The sequence below is a fragment of the Rhodnius prolixus genome, unplaced genomic scaffold (assembly GCF_049639745.1).
Source record: "Rhodnius prolixus isolate KJV_2025 unplaced genomic scaffold, Rpr scaffold_6, whole genome shotgun sequence".
In the NCBI taxonomy this organism is placed as follows: Eukaryota; Metazoa; Arthropoda; class Insecta; order Hemiptera; family Reduviidae; genus Rhodnius; species Rhodnius prolixus.
In genome coordinates, this window is record NW_027411634.1 from 38,932,166 (window position 1) to 38,956,556 (window position 24,391).

At 35.6% G+C, this 24,391-nt stretch overlaps 1 long non-coding RNA gene across 3 annotated transcripts in view; it reads right to left on the reverse strand.

Moving 5' to 3' along the window:
• Positions 1-24,391, reverse strand: part of LOC141460398 (uncharacterized) — a 254,017-nt gene that overhangs the window by 81,227 nt on the left and 148,399 nt on the right. For all 3 annotated transcript variants that reach the window (XR_012461940.1, XR_012461946.1, XR_012461945.1), the window contains exon 4: positions 22,098-22,122. This is a non-coding gene — a long non-coding RNA (uncharacterized lncRNA). The remainder of the gene's footprint in view (positions 1-22,097; positions 22,123-24,391) is intronic.

The window sequence follows — 24,391 nt, forward strand, 5'->3', positions numbered from 1 at the left end:
CTTGTTTCAGTGGTATACAATATAATAAAACCATCTGTTTACAAAAATACATACGATAGAGATCATCATATGCGTGAATATTTATAATTGTGCGCGTCCATAAATTGTACAAGTTATTAGAAGCTAAGCGGTCGATATAAACACCAATATTTAATATTTTTTTTGTTTTTTTTACAGCCCTCAAAAAGCAAAAAGCAAGGTTCATTTACGGACAAGACCATAAAAACAATAAACGAATGCACAAGATAGGCTCAGCCACCATCTAAATTAATCTCCAAGGTGCTTCCAGATGGATGAACACTGAGACGGAACTAGAGGAAACGGTATTTTATGTCCTGTACGATCATGATCTTAGTTTGAGCTATCAGACTTCCGGGGTCACTTGGTGCTTCCGTGTTAGGAAAAAAAAGAGAAGATTTTCCCTATCAAAACTTCAAGTGTCGGCACAATAATCTACTTTGGGATGCAGTGATGGACCATCTTCTAAACTGTACTAAATCTAACAGCAAATTGTAATCAGAAAGTTCAAAGCTAAAATTATTTCCCTTTAAGAGAATTTCAACTAAAATTTCTGGCAATGAAACCAGTAATTCCGGCATAATTTGAGGAAGAATTAATTTAGCCTAAAATTAAATAGGCGAGAAATAAATAAGCAGAAACCAGTAACAGTAATAAATCTTAAAATATATAATTTATTAATTTATTATTTTTCAGGTTAAAAAAAAAAAAAAATGAGGTACACAAAATTTTTAATGGCCACCGCAAAAAAGTGTCAGATAAATAATTCATTATTTGGTTAAAAAGTCATTTTTCAGAATGTCCAAAAAAAGTTCAAATATTAATTATTATTAATTTGGTTGCAAGAATTTAAAAATTTAAATAATTTATTTTTCTATTTCAACGTGTAGTGTGAACATTCTTGGTATCTTGGAACTTTTACTAAATGTAAAAAAAGTAAAGTAATCGCCTATTTTTTTCAGGCGGGGCTTAACGTCCAATTACCAATTAGGTGTCGTGGACGGAGGCGACTAGCAAACATTCTTTACTGTAAATTTCTTGTATTAACCATTAAATAAAATCCAAGTTTTAGACTAGTACCGCAATACATCTTAGCTTTGCGGGTCTAGCCTATAACCGCCTAACATACATTACTATAAATTTCTCATATTAATCATTAAATAAAATCCAAGGCCTAGACTAGTACCGCAATACATCTTAGCTTTGCGGGTCTAGCCTCAAACCGCCTAACATACTTTACTATAAATTTCTCATATTAACCATTAAATAAAAATCTCTAGACCGAGGAATTGAACCCAGTACCACAATAAATATTAGCTTTGAGGGTCTCGCCTCTAACCTCTCGGCTATCATGGTGCCTAAGTCGTGGTCTTACTCTGGTCTTTCCAATAGGCCATTTTAAGACTAGTTTTGATATAAGTCGTTTTACTGACGCTATCTTCCAACAAGAATGTACTCTACCTCTTTTAAAAGAATTTATTACCATTTTTCTAAAATAACTATTAACAAAATGGAAATTTAGAGAAACATAAAAACTGCAAAAAACAATTCTGTAAAACAGGGGGTCCCCAAACTTTTTACACAGGGAGCCGGCCAGTTCACTGTCCCTCAGGCCGTTGGAGGGCCGGACTATAAAAAAGAAACTATTTTAAAGTAAAAAAAAACAAATAGAATATTTCAAATAAAGAACAAGTAAATTTAAATCACCAAACTGCCCCAGTATTCCTGTGGGAACTACGGGCCTGCTTTTGCTAATGAGATGGTCAATGCCCGGTTTAGTTATAGAGCTTTGGACTTTCTTCCTACTTCTGGCTGTTATTTTACACTTGTTTTCGGAGCCGGTGACGCGTGCGTACCGTATCATCGGAAGTAGTACTGTACATGAGCGACGCAGCACTTTGCGGCACCGCCACATATTGGTGCTTGTCTCACTGACCACCAATGAAAGAGATGCCCCTTCCGGAAGTACGGCGAGGGCCGTAGTTTGGGGGACCTCTGCTGTGGTACATGATACAACCAGATAGATGGCGAAGAGAAAGAGAAATTCCCGAAATTAAAAGCAAGGCACACTTTTTGCAAGGCAAGAAGTTCTTAGAATAGTTCCAAAGAAAGTGAAATGGTATGTCCAGGGTGAAGGGGGGAAAAATAGCTCGTAAGGAGGTGGGTAATAAGTGTGTGTTGCAAGAAGAGTAACCCAAGTCCTAGGATAACAACTTTGTTGTTACCTATACCTAGAAATAGATTAGTTTTTTTTTTTTGCTTTTGTCTTGAGCCTGCAGAGCACAGAACTACTCTATATAGAGGAGTGTGGTGTGTCTGTGGAAGAATGATTGTGGTTAAAGGTTAACCTTGGAATCTTTAATGAGTGTAGATGAAGAACTCCATCTATCTCTTTGTGGCAAGAAAGAGGGAGAGAGAGCGAAGATGACCGGCGGGCGAAAAGAGAGGAAGTCTGGAGAGAGACAGAGAGAGGCAATGGAGAGGTTGGCATCAGACGTAGTGGTATTTCTTAAGCGTGCCAGCCATTATGGTAATAGCTGCAGGGGTGAGAAGCCGCTCTGCGAGAAGAGTCTGGAGTATGATGAAGGAGCAAAGGTTGTACCGTAGATTTTTGTTGCTTTTTCTTTTTGGGGGGAGGGGGGGTTGCCCCCAGTTCAGCGTAGTTGCCAGCAGAGACGGAGGCACTCTGGGGCTCTGGTGGTAACATCTGCCCCGGTCCCTCTCTCCACACACCCCTCCTTCCTTCTGATAAGAGCCCCCATGGATCGGGCGCGCGCCTCTCTACCCTATATTACCCATGTATCTATTTATTTTTCTACAAATAGATTACAGCAATCCCTCCACCCTGGCTGGTAACAATGGGGCGTGTGCCAACTATACCAATATTGCCAGCGGTATCCCATCCCTCCATGGGTTGGGCTAGATAAAAATTCTTATCATCACCTCCTGTCCAGGGTAAATATTATTGGCTGTATTGGTATATATTCATAGAAAGTGTAATGGAAGAATGAAGTTTTTATTGGTTAAATTATAATGTTCAACAAATAACATTTATGTTTAACTTAAATTTATAAATCCAATCGTAAATGTTCTTTTTTTCTTAGATAAAGAAACAAATTCTTACTGTTCATTATTTTTTGGTGACTGAATCATAGTTTCAACAGGATGAAAAATTAATGCCAGTTTCGGTCATGACAAACTTTATTATGCCGAGCTTTCGACCTAGAGAAACTAAGTCTTCTTCAGGGCTGTGGAACATATTTACAGTGTGTTAACAATAATTATATCAAAATGAATATGTATATTGTAACGAAAATTTACAAAAATATTTACCTAATTTACAATATACTGTTTTACATCATTAGAGAGTTGGTGTGTCTTCTGTCTTGTCTGTTCATGGACTGAATGTGATCTGTCTGTGTGTGATATGTGTTTGGTTGTGTGGAAGTTAGTGTTGCCAATTGTCAAGTATTTTGTAGTAATTTGGCGCACATTTTGTTTAAATTGTTGGTCTCAGTTTCTGAAATTTAGACTCAGTTTTCTGCCTTAGATATGTATATCCATTTCTAGCACTTTCCCTTTTTTGGTGCGTTGGTTTCTGATTTAAGTATCTTTGTGTGTTTTGGGAAAGATCGAAAGTGTGATGATTTTCTGTGCTGTGTAACCAAACACAAAGATACTTAAATCAGAAACTAACGCACCAAAAAGGGAAAGTGTTAGAAATGATATACATATCTAAGACAGAAAACAGTCTAAATTTCAAAACAGACACCAACAATTTAAACAACATGTACGCAAACTTACTATAAAATACTTGACAATTGGCAACACTGACTTCCTCACAACCAAACACATACTCGTAAAACCGATCACACTCAGTCCATGAACAGACAAGAGAGAAGACACACTAACCTTTAATGATGTAAAATATTACATGGTCAATTAGGTAAATATTTTTGTAAATTAAGTTACATTACATACATATTCATTGTAACAGAATCATTGTTAACAATCTGTAAATATGTTCCACAGCCCTGAAGATGTACCTAGTCCCTAGGTCGAAAGCTCGGCATAATAAAGTTTATAATGACTGAAACTGGCAGTTATTTTTCATCCTATTGAAACCAATTCTGGTGTAACTCTTCAGACGACTATCTCTAAAGAAAATAATCAAATGAAATATCAATAATCGAATGAAAAACAGATCAGAAATACTAATACTCTTACGCGCACCACCGAAAGAAAGTTAGAATAAAGATCTTTAAAATTGTTAACCTTTGGACGAAACCTTGTATTGAAAAGTTTAAACTAATAACTTATTATACTACACAGCGTTGATGGCCGCTTTAATATCAATTGAATAAGCAGCAGTAGAATTGGAAACAGTTACCCATTAAATAATAGGAACAGACCGCCTAAACACTGTACAGCTATAAATGACGCGCTCCTTAGTCCTCTGACATACGCCCGCCCTAGTCTGGTTAATAGCTAGCTAGATACTGATGAAAAGACTACACATTTTCAAAAAAAACTAAAGCACTACGAATCCCACTGAACGTCTCCCATGAAGCAGGAACTGGGAACTGGACATTCAAGACATTCAGATGACCAAATTAACAGGGAACTTCTTCCTCACCTTACACTACCATCCACATCTCTTTACCACACCTTGGTGAGCTCCAAGAAGACTGTAACCAAGAGAGTATCAAAGACCTTTGAAGAACTCCATAATATAGCAATATGTCTCAAGCTCTAAGTGAGCTTATAAAATTAAAGAACCATTTTTGATCAGTAAAGCGTCACTTCCATTGCGCCGAATTTTCTTAAAATTTAAAATTCGTCTACACTTTAATGAACTTGCACCTAACGATTTTACTGGAAAGCTTTACACCAGAGGTCGCCAAAGTGGTCTACATAGAGCCCCCAGGGGTCTATTTAACAAAATTAGGGGGTCGATCTGAGCCAGGGGGTCGAAGGAAAACCTGTTTCGAACCCAATATACGGCGAACCTAGCAAAGATACACCAGGCACACCCATCTCATTAATTAAGAAGCAATACTGTAGTTACTTTACTTATTATTTAATAAATATTAAGAGGTATTTAAATTTTTTAACATTTAAGATATTTTTCATAAAACTATTTGTTACCCAATGTAAAATTACTTGAATAAATGTTTAAAATCATAAAATAAATGTACAAACACAGTACCTAATGGATTTTTAATAGTTTTATTTTTAATTAATTGAAAATTACTTTTATGGGGGGTCGATGGAGATTTCGAAAAATTATATAGGGGGGTCTATGATCAAAAAAATTTGATGACCCCTGCTTTACACTGAAAAAAAACTCCCGCAGAACAGCCTAAAGAAGAATTTTCCAAAGGAAAATGGAACTGGCTGTGGATTTTTCCCTGGCGGTGGAATATAGGAAAAGACAATTTCAAAAAACCTTTTACCACCACATTTGCAATACTACAACGAAATTAAAATCCTTGAGGATTCACAATGTGGAGAAGTTCGGTGATAAAGATGCAAAGGAAATGCAGTGCAAATAAAAGTCTCTTGAGAACTCTTTTTGAAGTTCATTACAACATAAAGAAGAATGCAGCTAATAAATACTGCGTAAAGGAGTGAGAGGATAAAGAAAAAGAGGCGAATATAACTTCCTGTATTGTATGGGGACTTCAATGAACTGGAGGAAGGGAGCTCACATTGTTGGGAAAAGTTGACGCTCTGTGCGGTAATGGCAGTCATTACCTGGGAGTATACACCCGAAAATAATAAACATCTTTACAGGAAAGTACCACTCCAGAGTATGGACAGTTTAAGGGTAATAAGATTATTTGATATGTTCTTATAAGACGTTTGAAGAACAATACAATACGAATAGTGTGATGCTAATGTTGTAAATAAAGCTGGGCAAGCAAAGAAAGTATTGTATCGTTAAAAAAAAGGAGAGCGAAGAATTCTCCCGTGAAAGCCGGGTGTTGATGTTGCGGAGGAAGGTTACCTTTGTGGTTTTCTTAAGGGTTGTCTTGTCGGAGCTTTCTAAAAGTAACGGTATTTATTAGCAACTGCAGTGGCGCCCTCTTTTATTCAATTAAAAAAACGGTGAGAAAGGAAAGTAAAGAAATGAATCTTTGAAACTTGCCAAATCATTGCAATTGTCTCTGTCTCAGCCCCACCTCTGCTACCCCTCAGTCAACTTGAAGAAGCCAGCAAAACATTAGGAACAAAAGGTCGTCCTTTTGTCGTCGATCTATCTCCATGACAATAGGACCTGAGGCTAGCCACCGAAGTAAGTCAACGGGTGTAAAAAAGGATTTTTATAAAATGATAGCAATCTCTAGTCTCTGCTAAACATTATATACAGCATCCATTCATCTGTCGCTATTTAAAAATGTATATAAATAAATGTTCAAGCTTTTTTGAAAGTACCAAAAAGAGAGAGAGAGAGAGAGAGACGCGCATGCGCAGTAAAAAGAAAAGATTGAGTGAGTGACTGAGCTGGTATTTTGTTTTGAATAAAATGAGGGGTTCCCGTGGGCATGTAAGTACGTTGTAAATTATACTGGTGAGAGCATAAATACAACCTGGAGAAGACTGTTAACAGAGAGAGAAAATAACAGATTTACTGTCGGCAGATTTCATTCTCTTGTTCGCCATTAGTTATTGTCATCCACCAATCAGAAAGTCTGTTAGAAACAAAAGACCTATTGACGACCCCATACTGAATTGTCCAACTGCATTAGACGTTTCAAGATTGTTTATTTCATGATCATGAAAAAAGTGGTCCCCCACCTCCCATTCTTATGATTTCCCTCCACACTCTTGTGTTATCTTCTACTCAACTCCATTAATCTAATACTTTAAATGGGAGAAATAGGTGACTACATTAAGAAGATGCTGAAAGTTAACTAAGCACAGAAAGTTGGACCCTCTCCAGTTTTGTTTCTGTCCATCAATAAAGAGGTTAGATCTGGTATGAAGTTGGTCTTAAAGTCAGTTATGATTTCGGTGATTTAAGGTTTCCAAAATTATGTAGAACCGGAAGTACGCAAATGGTATGAAGTATTCTACCAACAGGCAAATGGAGAACTGTGTAGCAGATATAGTCAATGGGTAGCCCTTTCAAGGAATAGACTATGTAAAGAAAAATTCAGTGACGCACTTCCTTCAGATTGGAATGAGACAATGGAAGGGCTAAAATGGTACTTGTGACAAAAGGAGACACTTTTATCTCTTATTTCTTTAATCTCATTAACAAAACTTTACAGTTAGGCGCCACGGTTAGAGGCTAGACCCGCAAAGCTACTATGTATTGCGGTACTAGTCTAGGCCTTGGATATTATTTAATGGTTAATATGAGAAATTTATAGTAAAGTATGTTTGCTAGTCGCCTCCGTCCACGACACCTAATTGGTAGTTGGACGTAAAGCCCGCATGAAAAAATAGGCATTACCTAACAGTTTAAAAAGTTAAGGGTTGGTTAAACGCCAAAAGATACACAAATCAGTAAGTAACTTCATTTCATTGATATTATTTGAGTAATTTTACTGTATTAACTGTTCATTAATATTTTTTACAATTTATTAGATGTCACAGACCTTTACGCTGGCCATTTTCATTAGAAAGAATTTTTTTTTGGTTATAATAAAGATAAAATGTACATTGCATCTTAAAAAAAAAAAAATAGGCACTTTATTTTAATTCTATTCCAAATTATTCTTCTGATTTATCTTTATTATATCATCACAATCGGGTTAAGTTTTACTGAGTTATCAGTAGGAGGCCTCAACATACATAGGGGCTAACTCCTCTCCCATTCGATGTACAGCCTCCAGACTCCGAACGTTTTTCAACGTTACTCTACTTCCTGCACTTTTTGACGATCAACCCTTATACACCACTGTCCTACTGGACAGTTTTAATACAGAAACAGAGAAAGTTTGTCTGCCACGATCTTAACAAAAAAAACCTTAAGAAGAAAAAGTGCCAAAAATAAAGTGGATTCCGCAAAGAAAGAGGATGATGAAAGCAAAGACATTTGGAAGCTGCTGGCTGTAAGATGAAAGATAGAGATTGGCTCGAACTGGTAATCCAGAAGAAGGATTTTGACTTAATTCCAGACCGGAAAGAAAGGGCAAAAGTTGCATAAGTAAGTAAAAAAAAAGCCTCATTAAGGATATGGTAGTAAAAATTCTTATTTGAATTTTACCTTAATAACGTTCACTCTGCAATCATTCTTGAATTATTTACTGTACTTAAGCAAAACGACATGAAGGCATTGTTCCTGACTCTGGGTGGCATTGGACTTAAATGTCATTTTTTTATTTTACTTTTTGGAAATCATTTATTATTAATACTTAAAAAAACAACTGGAGAAAAAGAGATTTATTTATGTATTTTATCTTGAACGTTAACAGCGTTTTTTTTAATGTTCGAGACAACAAAACTGAAGAAGTACCAACATTGAGAAGAGATCAATTTATAAAAAAGAATAAATACTAACTACTATTGTCGAGGTTCTATCTCATTAATATTCTCCAAACTCGGATTATTTGATCCGTCAAAAACTGCACGAAAAAAACGTAGCGTTGAAAAACACCCAATTTAGACAATTTTTTTCTCTTTTTCTATTTTAAGATAAAATTCTCAAATTTTCTTTATAATATAGGGCAAATCCTTCTTTATAATTGTAATTTTTTGCAACAACCCAGATCTTATAGATTTCAAGAAAAAAACTTGCTGAAAATGAGCTAAATTGGCATTTTTAAAAAATTGTTCTTGTTATTGTTGTTGTTACCTATAAATTATAACTAATATTACACTGAATTGAATGTAACTTCACAGCGACGCCTACTTCCAATCAATACGAAGTTTACAGAATCGCCTGTAAACATTTTGAGGGAAATGAACTATCAATTGAATAAAGAGGTATTTCCGGTGAAGGTTTTCCTTCAAATTCCCTTTTTCCTATAAGTGACAGGATCGTACCTTATGGAACAATGAGACTTTAGTGGGAACCCTAACCCAACCTCTGTTACAGCAGGCTCCTTTAATCGAATTATTAAAGATTGCAACATTACGTAATGAAGAAAAAAAGCTACAATACAAAAGCGAAGAATAACAGCTAAATCTATCCGGCTGAAGACGAATTCTAAAAAGAGTCCCATGCTTGATAAAAGCATTGATAAAATTTGAACGAGCCGAAGCAGAGGCAGGCCAATGGTTGCTTGAGTATAGCCACCGTTGCAGGTCACGTCCTCATCGCGTATTTCTCCGCCACTCCACGGCTTCACTGCCATCACTTATGAATGAAAAGAATGCTTAAATGAATGAATAAATATTAAACCAAAAATCAAGATGTAGAATTTGATGATTTCATTCACCAGTATTTCATTCATTCAGTTTTCTTCAATGGAACAAGATTTGGATTTAAACAATGTTATCATAATCATTGAAGAGAACAAACCACTCAAACTTAAACACATTGTAGTTTCTATTCACTACAATATAAAAGTAGATTTCAATCTATCATTCAAAAAGTAGATAAAACAGACGTGAATTAAATTTAAAGAAAAAAAAAAGACTAACATAATCTAACTGGCCGACTTCCTCTGGGTGTGAATTCTTTGAAATATAAATAATGCAGAAAATTTTCTTTATATTTCCTAAATAAATTTGTCATTTTCCTAACATATTTAATAATCAATAGCACTATAATATTGAGTTAGTTGGAGGAGTTAGGCGCCACGATAGCCGAGCGGTTACAGGCTGGACCCGCAAAGCTAAGATGTATTGCGGTACTAGCCTAGGCCTTGGATTTTATTTAATGGTTAATATGAGGAATTTACAGCAAAATATGTTTGTTAGTCGCCTCCGTTCACTACACCTAATTGGATTGGTAGTTGGACGTAAAGCCCGCCTGAAAAAATAGGCAATTACTTAACTTTTTACTTTACTTAGTTGGAGGAGTTACACAGTTAGAACAAATCAATATATCAAGTTAATCTAAAATTGAGCTAAAGTAATTATTACACAAAAATTCTGAACTTGGTTTACGGAAATAGTCAATTGATTTAATGATAACATTTTGATCGGAAGTACCCACCTTAGTGAATGGATTTTTATTTATTTATTACTTTTAATGTGATTAGATCCTCAAAGTTACAGAAAATATCTTTGATTCTATCTGTTACAGCACTAGTTCATCTAAGTGTAGTGCAAGACGGTAACGTAATAAAGAGTGAAGTAGAAATCTCTTCACCAAATACAGATTAGTCTAACTCTGATAATGCATGCGAATCTAAAACCGGTTAGAAATATCAATAAACATGCAATACTATTTCCGTATTATTTTGGTAGGGTCTAACCGATAATTTCCTGCAAGATTTTTTTAGCCAACCGGAAGTTAGACTTTACAGAAAAGTTTTTTTAAAAAACATTTTTCAGCACATTTCTAAGCAGGTACTTGAACTTATAGTTCAAACTTAAGCTCACCTACTAATTTAAGCCTATTCCTTTGATTTGGATGTTGTTTTTTTTCAGGAGATATAGATTACAGTGGGAGCTGTGACTTTAATGACTTTATTAAAGTGAACATAAATTATATTAAAGTTTAACTTTTTAAGGTAAAATTGTTTTAATTATCAGCAAATTTAAATTACAGTAAGTGTATCGCTGGAGATTTCCATCAAATTTAGTTATACATGAAGTACTTAAATTTAATCCATTTATTGAATTTCGTAAGCGTAACTTAGTAGATAATAAATATTTACAAAGCAATTTTTAAGTTCACCTGTAAGTTGACAGAAACAAAAGTCAGGGATTAAATCTTAGGGAAAGATAATCCCTGGAAGCTATTTTTTTAAATTAGTTGTAAAAAAGCTTCTCTTTATTGGAGAACGACTCCTTTACTGCACTAGCAGCTTAAAACTCCGCTGGACACTCCAAAAAAGAGAGCCATTTCATTTCCTAATCTAACATTTATAGGCAATAATTCATGGCGATGTCTTGGCTCCAGTCTTGGCTGGAGAAGAACAAGAAGACATCTTCTTCCCCCCCGAAGAATAAACAAAACCTTCTTTTTTTTGGGGGGGGGCAGTAAAATAATCACTTGTGCGGCACAGGATTAAGGTTAATCTTGGGAATACCACTGGGAGAGAGGGGGACGCAGGAGAGGCTTTTCTTTTGAAATGTGGAAGTAATCTTGAACTAAGCCGATTTGCAGTATAAAGTAGCCAATCGCCAGCCCTCCTGTACCTTTATCCCCCCCAAGTCTCTCATTTCCCTTTCCCATTTCTCCTATAGAAATGTTATTTAAACAGGAAATAAATAAATTTATAGCTGCTATATTCAATTCATTTCTTGGCCACCAGAGAGCTCTTTATCACGGTCTATTGCTTGGCATACACAACTAAGTATATATATGACCGACACACAAAACATCGCGGAATGTAAGCAGCATATTTCATTTACTTTATCGGCTAAAAACAGAAACCAGTTTTATTATCGCTTGCTACGTATTCTCTTCTTTCATTTCTTTTTTAAATCTTCAAAATTAATTTAATCTGAGGTTAATTTATTAATTTAACCTTTAACCATGTTCTGTTTTCATTTATTTGCACGAGACTGACTGAACACCTTATTTTGAACACCGTTTTATTGGATGTAAGGATAGGAAAAATCATTTATATAATAATCAAATGCAATAGTAAAGAACTTGAGCAACGTTTTACCTTTTAGGCCAAAGGCCAAAGGGCAAATTGGAAATTTATTTTAAATTTTAATTTTTACACGCCTCAAAATGCCTAAAATGATTTTTTTCCCCCATAAAAACGAACCGAATACAAACTTTTGATGCAATTGAAAAGTCCAGAGAAAATTAAGCAGAGATGTTTGAAAAAAAATCTCAGAAAACTGAAATCTAATTGATGATGTGGGTGGCTCCCGGTACTTTTGCAATTATCTACCAACTAAGAATTTGATTATTTGCCCTTTAATAATGCCCTTTATAATATAAAACACGCAGAATCGTACATTACAGTGAAATGGTACTTCAAGGAAGAACAGCAACCCTCCTCTCCCATGAGTCCTTATACTCGAATTATTCTCGAGTAATTTCACAAATAAAAAAGTTGAAAAAAAACACTAGTGCAATTAAAAAAGTTGAGGTCATCTTTAATAAAAAAAAACTCAAAAAAAGGATTAATCCAAAAAGTTAGGCGCCACGGTAGCCGAGCGGTTAAAGAGACTAGACCCGCAATGCTTAGATGTATTGTTGGTTTAATAGCGGGTTCGATTCCCGGTCTCTAGGCATTGGATTTTATTTAATGCGGTTTAATATGAGAAATTTACAGTAAAGTAAGTAAAGTAGGCTAAACCCGCAAAGCTAAGATGTATTGCGGTACTAGTCTAGGCCTTGGATTTTATTTAATGGTTAATACAAGAAATTTACAGTAAAGTATGTTAGCTATTCGCCTCCGTCCACGACACCTAATTGATAGTTGGACGTAAAGCCCGCCTGAAAAAATTGGCATTACATTACTGCCTTAATTTTACAAAGAGGTTGTGGCATTTCCATCAATCTAGGAATTAAAACTGTCCGGTAGGACAGTTGTATAAGGGTTGATCGTCAAAAACTGCACGAAAAAGCGTAACGTTGAAAAACACCCAACTTTGACAATTTTTTTCTCTTTTTCTATAAAAGATAAAATTCCCAAATTTTCTTTAAAATATAGGGCAAACCCTCCTTTATAGCTGTAATTTTTTTGCAACCACCCAGATCTAATAGGTTTCGAGAAAAAAGTTGCTGAAAATGAGCAAAAACGGCTTTTTCAAAAAATGTTCTTGTTCTTGTTCTTGTTGTTGTTGTTGTTGTTGTTCTTCTTCTTCTTGTTACCTTTTTTGTAAACAACGTAGCGCCTAAACGCGTGAACCGATTTTCATGAATGAGGTGTCATTCGATTCGGAATTTTATGTAGATGTGCCTTTTGAGGGTCTCGATCCTGTACATCGAATGGGAGAGGAGTTAGCCCCCTTTATGTAAGGCCCCCTCCAAAATTATTATTACTAATTACTCTGTAAATCTTAGCCCGATTTTGATAAAATTTGGTAGGATGATAGGGTTAGGGCTCCCCTACGTAACATTAAAGCGGCAATCAGCTCTTACACTTGTTAAGGGGAAGTATAGGAATCGTTTCAAATTATCGACACGTGAACCGATTTTCATGAATGAAATGTCATTCGAATCGAAATTTTGTACAGATTTGCACTATAAAGGTCTCGACGCCGTGCCTCATAAGGAGGGGAGTTTGCCCCACCCAAATAAGGCCCTTTCTAAAACTATTATTACCAATATTTCTATAACGCTCAGTCCGATTTTGATAAAATTCAGCTCGAATAAGTGGTTAAAGCTCCTCTACATTGCTGATGCTCTTGCACCTACTAAGAGGAAGTACTGCAATCGTTTAAATTATCAATGAGTGAACCGATTTAAATCAATGAATTGTCGTTCGATTAAAAAATCTTTGCCTCTTTGCCTAGAAGTACTGCAATCGCAGTTTATTTTTCTTACTCCTCTTAAAAGGAAGTAATGAAATCGCAGTTTAATTTTGCTATTTACGCACAAATACCTTCCTATTTTATTCAAAACGCTTTTTCAAAAAAAGTTGTTACTGAGGATGGTTTGGGGGACCTTAACGATAATCATTCTTTAAAAAGATCTCTCTAGTGGTAGTTACGGTTCCGACTTACCATCTTATCAGGTTATAATGATAGAATTGCTTATTCCAAATTTAAAAAATTCTGTAAAGCAGATATGTAACTTTGTAAAATAGACAAAAAGGAAAATCTATCCAAAAGGTACAAAAATCTCTTTAACAAAAACTTACAGTTTAAAATGTTAAGTATAAGGGTTGATTAAACGCCAAAAGGTACACAAATCAGCAAGCACCCAACATTTCATTAATTCTTCATTAATATTTAAGTAATTTTACTGCATTAATTTTCATTAATATTTTTTAGAATTTATTAGATGTCACAGACCCTTATGCTGGCCACTTCATTTATATTTTTTTGTTATAATTATGATAAATCACACATATGTACATGCATGTTAAAGTAGAAAAAGACAAAGTTAGAGTAGGCTACTGTCTTGAATTCGTCTTACCGAAATATTCGTGAGCACAAATAACACACAGTTAATAACAAGTAGATTATTCAACAACAATTATTGATTTCTCAATTGTAATTTAATTTAGTCCCCCTAATTTTACTTATAGTAAAATACTGGAATAATTAGCTGTCCTAAAAATATACATATCTTATTTACTTTATATTACATATTACATTTTTTTTTATAAAAAAAAGTTTTGAATTTTTTAGCCTCATAATTTTTTTTTATTTTTTATAACGTTTTTCTTTTTAACCTGTATTTAATAGTTTGATTATTATAAATAACTAGATATTACAGTCAATCTACAGTGCTACTTGAACAAATATTTTGTAGACGAAAATGGCCAGCATAAGGGTCTGTGACATCTAATAAATTCTAAAAAATATTAATGAAAATTAATGCAGTAAAATTACTTAAATATTAATGAAGAATTAATGAAATGTTGGGTGCTTGCTGATTTGTGTACCTTTTGGCGTTTAATCAACCCTTATACTTAACATTTTAAACTGTAAGTTTTTGTTAATTTGGGCAACAAATTTAACGCTCCTTTCTAATTTGTTGGTCTAATAAAGGAAAGCCTAAACCACCTGCTCCTTCCCGGAAGTGCTTTCAATGAAATTTCCCTGGGGAAAATATTTCAAATAAAAATTGTAGATCGCCATGAGTGCAATGTGATTATGCAGTTCAATAAACAAAAAAAAATCGCTTGCAATGAGCAGAGGAACTTTCAAGAAAACTGGAGAAAATTAAAGAAAAAAATGTTTCAATACAGACACTTCCAGTTAAGAGATTTATTTCCGGAAATTACGTCTTGTTTATTCAGACGGAAATAGAAAAACTAGGGCTTCCTGACAATTTTCGCTATTCATCTTATAAAGTAAAGTAATCGCCTATTTTTTTCAAGCGGGGCTTAATGTCCAACTACCAATTAGGTGTCGTGGACGGAGGCGAATAGCTAACACACTTTACTGTAAATTCCTCGTATTAAACATTAAATAGAATACAAGGCCTAGACTAGAACCGCAATACATCTTAGCTTTGCGGATCTAGTCTATAACCGCCTAACATACTTTACTGTAAATTTCTCATATTAACCATTAAATAAAATCCAAGACCTAGACTAGTACCGCAATACATCTTAGCTTTGCGGGTCTAGCCTATAACCGCCTAACATACTTTACTGTAAATTTCTCATATTAACCATTAAATAAAATCCAAGACCTAGACTAGTACCGCAATACATCTTAGCTTTGCGGGTCTAGCCTATAACCGCCTAACATACTTTACTGTAAATTTCTTATATTAACCATTAAATAAAATCCAAGCCTAAGACCGGGAATCGAATCCAGTACCACAATGCATATTAGCGTTACAGGTCTCGCCTCCAACCGCTCGGCTACCGTGGCGCCTTATTCATCTTATAATCACACATACGAGGGTCGTTTGAAAAGTCTTGGTTATGTTTAGTTAGTAGCATCTCTTGGAAGAACACACACCAAGTTTCAGCCAGATCGGTCTATTTCTTTGTGTTTGGCATTCGTTTGAATCGATGAAGTCGAGTGATTTTCAAAAAATGGACGAAAAAGAATTTCGTGTGTTGATTAAACACTACTTTATGAAAGGCAAAACGCCTCAGGAGACTAAAGAGAAGCTTGATAAACATTGATAAAATCCATGATATGGTGATGGATGACAGAAGAGTGAAGGTGCGTGAGATTGATAGTGCTGTGGGCATCTCGAATGAACGGGTACATAATATTTTGCATCAACATTTGGACTATGACAAAGCTATCCGCAAGATGGGTGCCGCGATTGCTCACGTTTGACCAAAAACGAAATCGTGTGAAGTGTTGCAAGGACGGTTTGCAGCTGTTCCAGAAAAATCCGCAGGACTTTAAGCGTCGTTTCGTCACTGTGGATGAAACATGGATACATCACTACACTCCTGAGACCAAAGAACAATCTAAACAATGTGTTACCAAGGGGGGAATCTGCGCCTAAAAAGGCGAAGACCTTTCCTTCGGCCGGAAAGATTATGGCGACTGTCTTTTGGGATTCGCAAGGAATAATCCTCATCGACTATCTGGAAAAGGGTAAAACTATTACAGGTGCATATTATTCATCGTTATTGGACCGTTTGAAAACCGAGCTGCAAGAAAAACGCCCACGATTGGCCCACAAAAAAGTCCTTTTCCATCACGACAACGCACCAGCTCACACCTCAGCAGTTGTGGTCGCAAAATTAATGGAAATAGGGTTCCAACTCGTTTCACATCCCCCCTATTCTCCACACTTGGCTCCCTCGGACTACTATTTGTTCCCCAATATGAAGAAATGGCTGGCGGGAAAAAGATTTTATTCAAACGAGGAGGTGATTGCAGAAACGAATGGCTATTTTTCAGACTTGGACAAATCCTATTATTCGGAAGGGATCAACAAACTAGAGCAGCGTTGGACGAAGTGTATAAGCCTAAAAGGAGACTATGTTGAAAAATAAAAAAGGTTTACCCCCAAATATTAAGTAGTTTTTATTTTTGCACGGACTTTTCAAACGACCCTCGTACATATATTTTCCCAAAATTAAACTTAGCGACTCCCGAAAACTCAAAGCAGTTATATCCGGTAAAAGTTCTAGATCCAAAATTTTCTAAAATCGCAACACTTTCTGTACTAAGAGGAAATACAGATTATTCTTTTTTTATTACATTTTACAATTTCTGTTTTCAGGTCCAACACCTTCATCAGATGATTGTAAAATTGCCAAATAAAAATGGTTGCAAAAGAAGTCATCAAAGGAATATTATCATTAATAAAAAGAAATAAAAATAAACATTTTAAAACAATAGCAATAAAAATAATAATAAAATATGTTTTGTTTTTTTCTGTTTTAATGCAGCAAGAAAAATTGCAGGTATATCTGTTTTATTCTATTTATGACTTTATTTTTCCATAAAAATGATGATGATGATGATAACGATGGAATTTCAGCCTAATTTCAGGGCACGTTGATGAATTTTTATGGCCCGTACCATAAAAAAATGAAAATAAAATATACACCGCTTTAGTTTTAACAAAATCTGTGTGAAAGAACACTTTCTATAAATGTAATTTCTAGACGTCTAATTGGTCAATTTGATGCACAATTTTAGGACTGCTTTAACCATGAGGTCAAAAAATTATAAATTGCAGGATGAAGTTTACTTTTAAAGTAGAATATGAAGTACCTACGGACTTAAAAAAAAAAAAAAAAAAAAGGTTAATTTTACTTAGTTTCACCAAATCTGTCATAGTACTCATTTTTATTGAAACCCTAACTGATATCGGACTTTCATGTACCATCAGAGGTAGATTAATTAGTTTCGAGTAGAGATATCGATTTCCTAGTTACTGTTAAGCACTACACTAGTTGACTGTAGTTGTATTGTGCTATTAATGAATCGTCAAACATTTTTGTAGAAATTATGTAATAAACATTAATTAAACCCTAGTGTAATGGGGGAGCTCTCTGGACATTTAGTGCATGTGTAATGAGGTAAAGTAATCACCTATTTTTTTCAGGCGGGGCTTAACTTCCAACAACCAATTAGGTGATATATAGACGGGGGGGGGCAGAAGCTCATACTTTACTGCAAACAATTTTATCTAACAAATAAAAAGTAGTCATACGCGGGATTCGAACCGACGATCTTCTTCTCACAAAGCCATACTCTTGACCACTAGACCATCACCCGCACTATGCATGTATAATGATTTAGTACTATTTTATTTGGGGGGTGGAGGGAGCGAATCCAAGCAGAAAACTATTCTTAGTTGATTTGTACTGGAAATAATTAAATATGGATGAACAGGCGATTCTAATAATTCAACAAATACGTAATTAGGTAAAATCTTTAAAAAATAAAATTTTATATCCTTAAAAAAAACATGCAACATGCTGCTACTCGTATATTCATGCAATCTGTATTAGGTTAAGAAAAATTAAATATTTTTGGTAAATAAGTATTGCTCATGGTTTTTTGGTGACTGATCCATGGAATACAGAAGATAGAAAAGAATAATACCAATTTCAGTCATGATTTTGCCAAGCTTTCGACCTAGTGGGACTAGGGTCATCTTCAGGGCTATGGAACATTCTTTACAATTATTATAAACTATGTTGTAAAATATGATCCATAGCCCTGAAGATGACCCTAGTCCCCCTAGATCGAAATTACGACCAAAAAAAAAAAAAACCAGGAATGGTAACTGATATTATTCTTTCTTCGTTATGGCAAATAAGTTTGAAATTTAGAAGCTTAAAAATTTGTCGTCGTGTCTGTAATAAGAAATTAATTAAATGCAAATCGGATTTGTTTTTTTTTTTTGTTGTTGTTTTACTGTGATATAGTCACTACACAGAGTTTGTTACAAATAAATGATGGATTGGTAGTAAAGATTTGTAGGTAAACTGTGGATACTGTAACTGATAAAAGCCAAAGTCTTGATTATCAACTTTATATCTTTGAATAGGGTACAGTTCGATGAATGAGCTTACAAAGTTGGGGTGGGGGTTGAGTGAGAGAGAGAGAGAAGATGGTGCCTTTCCCAAACTGAGCTTTAAAGCGTGTGGTTAGTACTTTGTATTATTTATCAATGCCAGATATCAGTATTTAGCTACTCTTCTATGTAGTGAAGCATGAAGTTTCCAATAAAAATAACTGTTTTTTTAAGGCTAAATATTTGTTCAAAAGGTGTGTACATATCAGACAATGTTTATTTGATCGCGTACAACATTCATATCTGGAATAAAGTAGAGAGAGAAAGAAAATAAATAAATAGTTTGACAATGGGATACTCTATTCCAGGGTGAACCATTGCTCCTGGGCACACGACCTCACCAAAAAAATAAAGAAAAGAAGAATATTCATGCAATATGATTATCGAAGCGCCATATTTGTTTTTTTTTTTTTTGGAGGGGGCTTCGAAATTATTGTTACACCATTGAAAAAAATGGGCGTAGATTTTTCCGCACATTTCCACCCACATATTTGATTTATTGAATACTACTGTGCGTTTTTTCTTTTTTCTTTTTTAAAGAGGCGGGATTTAGTCTTGTTTACAAAATAAAAGAAAATGCGGGAGATAGGGGAACGAATCTGTTGGTAACGAAATATTTACGTGAACAATAAGTAGTGGGGGGCAAGTTCTACGCAGAAAATAATGCCAACTTGGAGTGATAAATAGCACAGGAAAAAAAGAGATAAACAATATCTCTAACGTCTTAAACATAGCATACCGCCCTGAAGGTGAGCTAATTCTGGTGTGGCTACTCACATGACCTCCAGTTACTGCCATTCTCAAGGCTTAATAATAATATTCTTTTTATTACTCGGAATATTTAATCCATATTTAACTCTCGTTTAACATTATACAGTCTGCAGGACCGTACATTAAACTGTAATGTAATCTTAAAGGGAAGCGCCTACATCAGGTTTATCTCAAAAACTACCCTAAGTAACTAAGTATAGATCCGGATCTAAGTAACTGGAACGAATACTCTAATGTCGTGATTTTCTCGGCCAGCCAGGCGGCTCTGCGATCTATAGGTTCATATCAGATCAATTCAAGGCTGGAAATGGGACTGTCTAGGTGCTCTGAAGGAAGTTAGTGAACCAAAATAAGGTATTTCTGGCTGGGGTACCTGGTCATTCTGGATATAAGGGAAACGAAGGCAGCAGATTTATTGGCCAGGAAAGGCTCTGCGGGACACTTCGTTGGCCCGGGAGTCCTATTTTGGGGTCTCCAAGTGTCTTAAGACTGCGGCCATTAAACTATGAGTGCAGACTAGGTCTCAAGAGTGGTGGCTTGCCACCACTGGGGCAGAGACAGGCGAAGGAGTTCATAACGGGCCTTTGGCTGACTGCAGAATTAATCCGTCCAGGCCGTGTGGGGCTATAAGGATAATTGTAGGCCTATAAACTGGGCCACTACAGGCTGCAGAAAACACATGCATCGCATGGGCCTGGCAGATAATAGCCTCTGTAGGTTCTGTCAGGAAGAGGAGGAAACGGTACTGCACGTGTTGTGTCAGTGTGAGGGGCTTGTCTGGCTAAGGATGTTACTTCTCGGGGAGAGGAAAAACCAAGGCCTGTGGAGCTTTACCACAAGAGTCGCTCTCCAGAATTAAGAGTCTGATTAAACGGACAGGTCTGGAGGGCGAGCTCTAAAGTTGGGGAACCACAATAGATCCAAAGGGGTCGCAGTGGCGTAGGCCATAAGGGCCGCCCTATTAGAATCTAATCTAATCTAACTGGAACGAATCCACTACAGAAACGAATCCCTTACAGAAACGAATCCCCTTACAGGAACGATTTTTTTTGTAAAGTGGTTCAACCAAAATTCGTGAATGTAAATTAAAATGAAACTAATTACAATTTAAGTTGCACACATAGGTTACATTAAAAAAAAAAAAATTAAGTTGAATTTTAATTTTTCCTTTTAAAGCCACTTAAGATGGAATAGTGACTTCAACTACAATTTATGTAATTTCAAAAAAACAAATTCTTGCACAGAATTTAAGTTGCCAACTAAACATGCACACACTTCTCATACATTGAATTTTATGAGGTAGCTATTATGGACAGAGGCGCCACGGTAGCCGAGCGGCTAGAGGCTAGACCCGCAAAGCTAAGATGTATTGCGGTACTAGTCTAGTCCTTGGATTTTATTTAATGGTTAATATGAGAAATTTGCAGTAAAGTATGTTAGGCGGCTATAGGCTAGACCCGCAAAGCTAAGATGTATTGCGGTACTAGTCTAGGCCTTGGATTCTATTTAATGGTTAATATGAGAAATTTGCAGTAAAGAATGTTAGGCGGCTAGAGGCTAGACCCGCAAAGCTAAGATGTATTGCGGTACTAGTCTAGTCCTTGGATTTTATTTAATGGTTAATATGAGAAATTTACAGTAAAGTATGTTAGGCGGCTATAGGCTAGACCCGCAAAGCTAAGATGTATTGCGGTACTAGTCTAGTCCTTGGATTCTATTTAATGGTTAATATGAGAAATTTGCAGTAAAGTATGTTAGGCGGCTATAGGCTAGACCCGCAAAGCTAAGATGTATTGCGGTACTAGTCTAGGCTTTGGATTCTATTTAATGGTTAATATGAGAAATTTGCAGTAAAGAATGTTAGGCGGCTATAGGCTAGACCCGCAAAGCTAAGATGTATTGCGGTACTAGTCTAGGCCTTGGATTTTATTTAATGGTTAATATGAGAAATTTACAGTAAAGTATGTTAGGCGGCTATAGGCTAGACCCGCAAAGCTAAGATGTATTGCGGTACTAGTCTAGGCCTTGGATTCTATTTAATGGTTAATATGAGAAATTTGCAGTAAAGAATGTTAGGCGGCTATAGGCTAGACCCGCAAAGCTAAGATGTATTGCGGTACTAGTCTAGGCCTTGGATTCTATTTAATGGTTAATATGAGAAATTTACAGTAAAGTATGTTAGGCGGCTATAGGCTAGACCCGCAAAGCTAAGATGTATTGCGGTACTAGTCTAGGCCTTGGATTTTATTTAATGGTTAATATGTGAAATTTATAGTAAAGTATGTTAGGCGGCTATAGGCTAGACCCGCAAAGCTAAGATGTATTGCGGTACTAGTCTAGGCCTTGGATTCTATTTAATGGTTAATATGAGAAATTTATAGTAAAGAATGTTTGCTAGTCGCTTCCGTCCACGACACCTAATTGGTAGTTGGACGTAAAGCCCCGCCTGAAAAAAAATAGGCAATTACTTTACTTTACTATTATGGACAGGCGCTGAAAGGCCCTGAAAATGGCTCTTAAAACTGAAAATTTTATAAATATTGAATACAGAAACGAGAGAGAAAAAAAAAGAAGGCAAAAATTTGAAACTTACCCCCAACGCTGGAAAACTGCGTGTCCTGCAACAAAAAAGGAAAAAGAAAAATTAACCACATAGCCAATAAAATTAGATTTAATTGCACAGCGAAAAATTGAACGATTGAATGGGTTGGGATTGAATCAATATTGAACGAATCTTTAGTGATTTGGCACTAAGCCAAAAAAATATCGTACTTAAAAAAATAAAATAAAACTGAACATAGTAAATCTTCAGTATCAAAAAATTTTGTCCTGTTTAAACCTGCTCGAATCAAAAATTCATTACACGTCAGTAGAAATTGGATTAAAGCCTGAGTAGACAATAAACCGACCAATTTCCACCTGCTTCTAACCTCATTATATAGTAATTTATTTATTTATTTATTTTTACGATTTGTCCTGCGTTAATCCAGATTAAACAAGCCCAAAAAAATAAAGGCTATAAAGAAATGTGAATTAGAAATTCTAATCAAAACAAGCCAAGCCAATAAAAGTGGGTAAAAGAAACGCTAAGTGAATTTGAAATTTATTATAATAAATTTAAAAAAAATAAATAATAAAATATTCTGTGAAAACAAAGACCGTTTTTGCGGTTAACTTTTTTATTACTTCCTCATTGTAAGTAGTTTAAGAATAAAATAAAAATAAAAATACTCGCATACATACAGAATAAAAAATAAATAAATAAATAAGACGAAGAATTTAGTGGAAGAATAACAAAATTTGTTCAAGAATGAATTGGTCGATAGGGGGGTGGGGTAATCAAAACGGAAGTGTTTATAGGAGCTGTTTTGTTTTTTGTAAGTTTGTACGTCTTTGAATGTGTATTCTTAAAAAAAAGAAAATACAGGTTACAAAAAGTACTCGTGGAATAAAATTTCTTAAATCCTATTGTTTTCCAAAATTCTGTAATGGTCGGAATGGGTTTTGAAAGAATCAAATATCTTTTGTAAATACAATGGGCAATAAAGACTTGAAGTTTTAACAATAAAAATTGAAGGCTCAATTTAGAGAGAGGGAAATTCTATTTGACGGTTATTTAGAAGTGAAATAAGTCGGAGAAACGATATTTAAACAAAAAAAAAAAAGTTTTGGGCGTCCTGCGATTTATCGATATCAAGATGTCCATAAAGGGGAGAAACGCACTTTTTGGGCGTCTCAAAATATCGAAAGTTTCGATAAGATCAAAATATTTCTTCTTCCTGGGTTGTAGACTAAAAAATCTGTTACTTTCTAAGAACTAAGGAAATTTTTTCCCCGTAGGGGAGGAACTGGATTAGCCACTTCTTCAGGGTACTTGTGGCGTTCCTGTCGGATATTCCAGTCTAACAACATGAACGTGAGCAACATACCCACATTTACACAGTACACATCGGGTATAGTCATCTGTACGATACAAGGTTTAGCTTGGCTTATTAGCTTTCGGAACCGTTGTGTGCAGATTGTGGGTCAGGAAGAGGAGGAAAACGGCCTCTCAGTTTGCACTATGAAACATTAGGAACTTTCGAGCCCAAAGGAGATAGTAGCGCTAAAAAAAAGAACTAGTAGGGAAAGTCCTCAACCTCTTTTAGTTCAGGGAGAGGTTTCCTCTACTAGATCCAAAAAAGTGGCTGGCACGATAAGTCCTTTTTTGGCGCTGCAATCGAGCGGTTGAGTTAGTAACCTTAAGAACCTTTTTAGCTGGGAAGGTTTCCTCTACTAGATCCAAGGGGAGGCACAATAAGTCTCTTGCGGCTGAGGTGCCGTGGGGCATAGGTCCTACTCAGATAATCTAATCTTCTAAGAACTCAGTCTGTCGGTCAAAAAAATAGTAAATCTAGAGGATGGACTTGCAAAGCCTGGAAAATCCTTGTACCAAATTCTTCCCTTCATTTCCGGGACTATGTTCAACTACTGAAATGAAGAGGTAGCCCGTTCTAGTGTTATAGAATTCACCCATACAGCATGACAGACACCGTTGAATCGGAAGTAGTATTTCCATTAGAATACAGTGTTTTGTACGGTTCGCATCGTGCGCAGTGCAGTGCGCGTTAATGCAGCTCACTGTGTGTGTGAGAGAGAGGGAGAATGCAAAAAAAACAGTTTTTTTGGGGCTCCAAATGGATAGTTCCGGTTTAAACGAAACTCTGCACGATTACAGTAGCTTCACTTCCTGTAGTAGAATAAGAGAAGCCATGAAAGTGGACTATCGGAAAACAAAGAAAACACAAAACAAAACAAAATAAAGATAAAAATCTAAAAACACCAATGTCTTGTAACATCGTTTACATGTACGCGCGTGTACTGAATGGAGATTACGTGAGATTAATC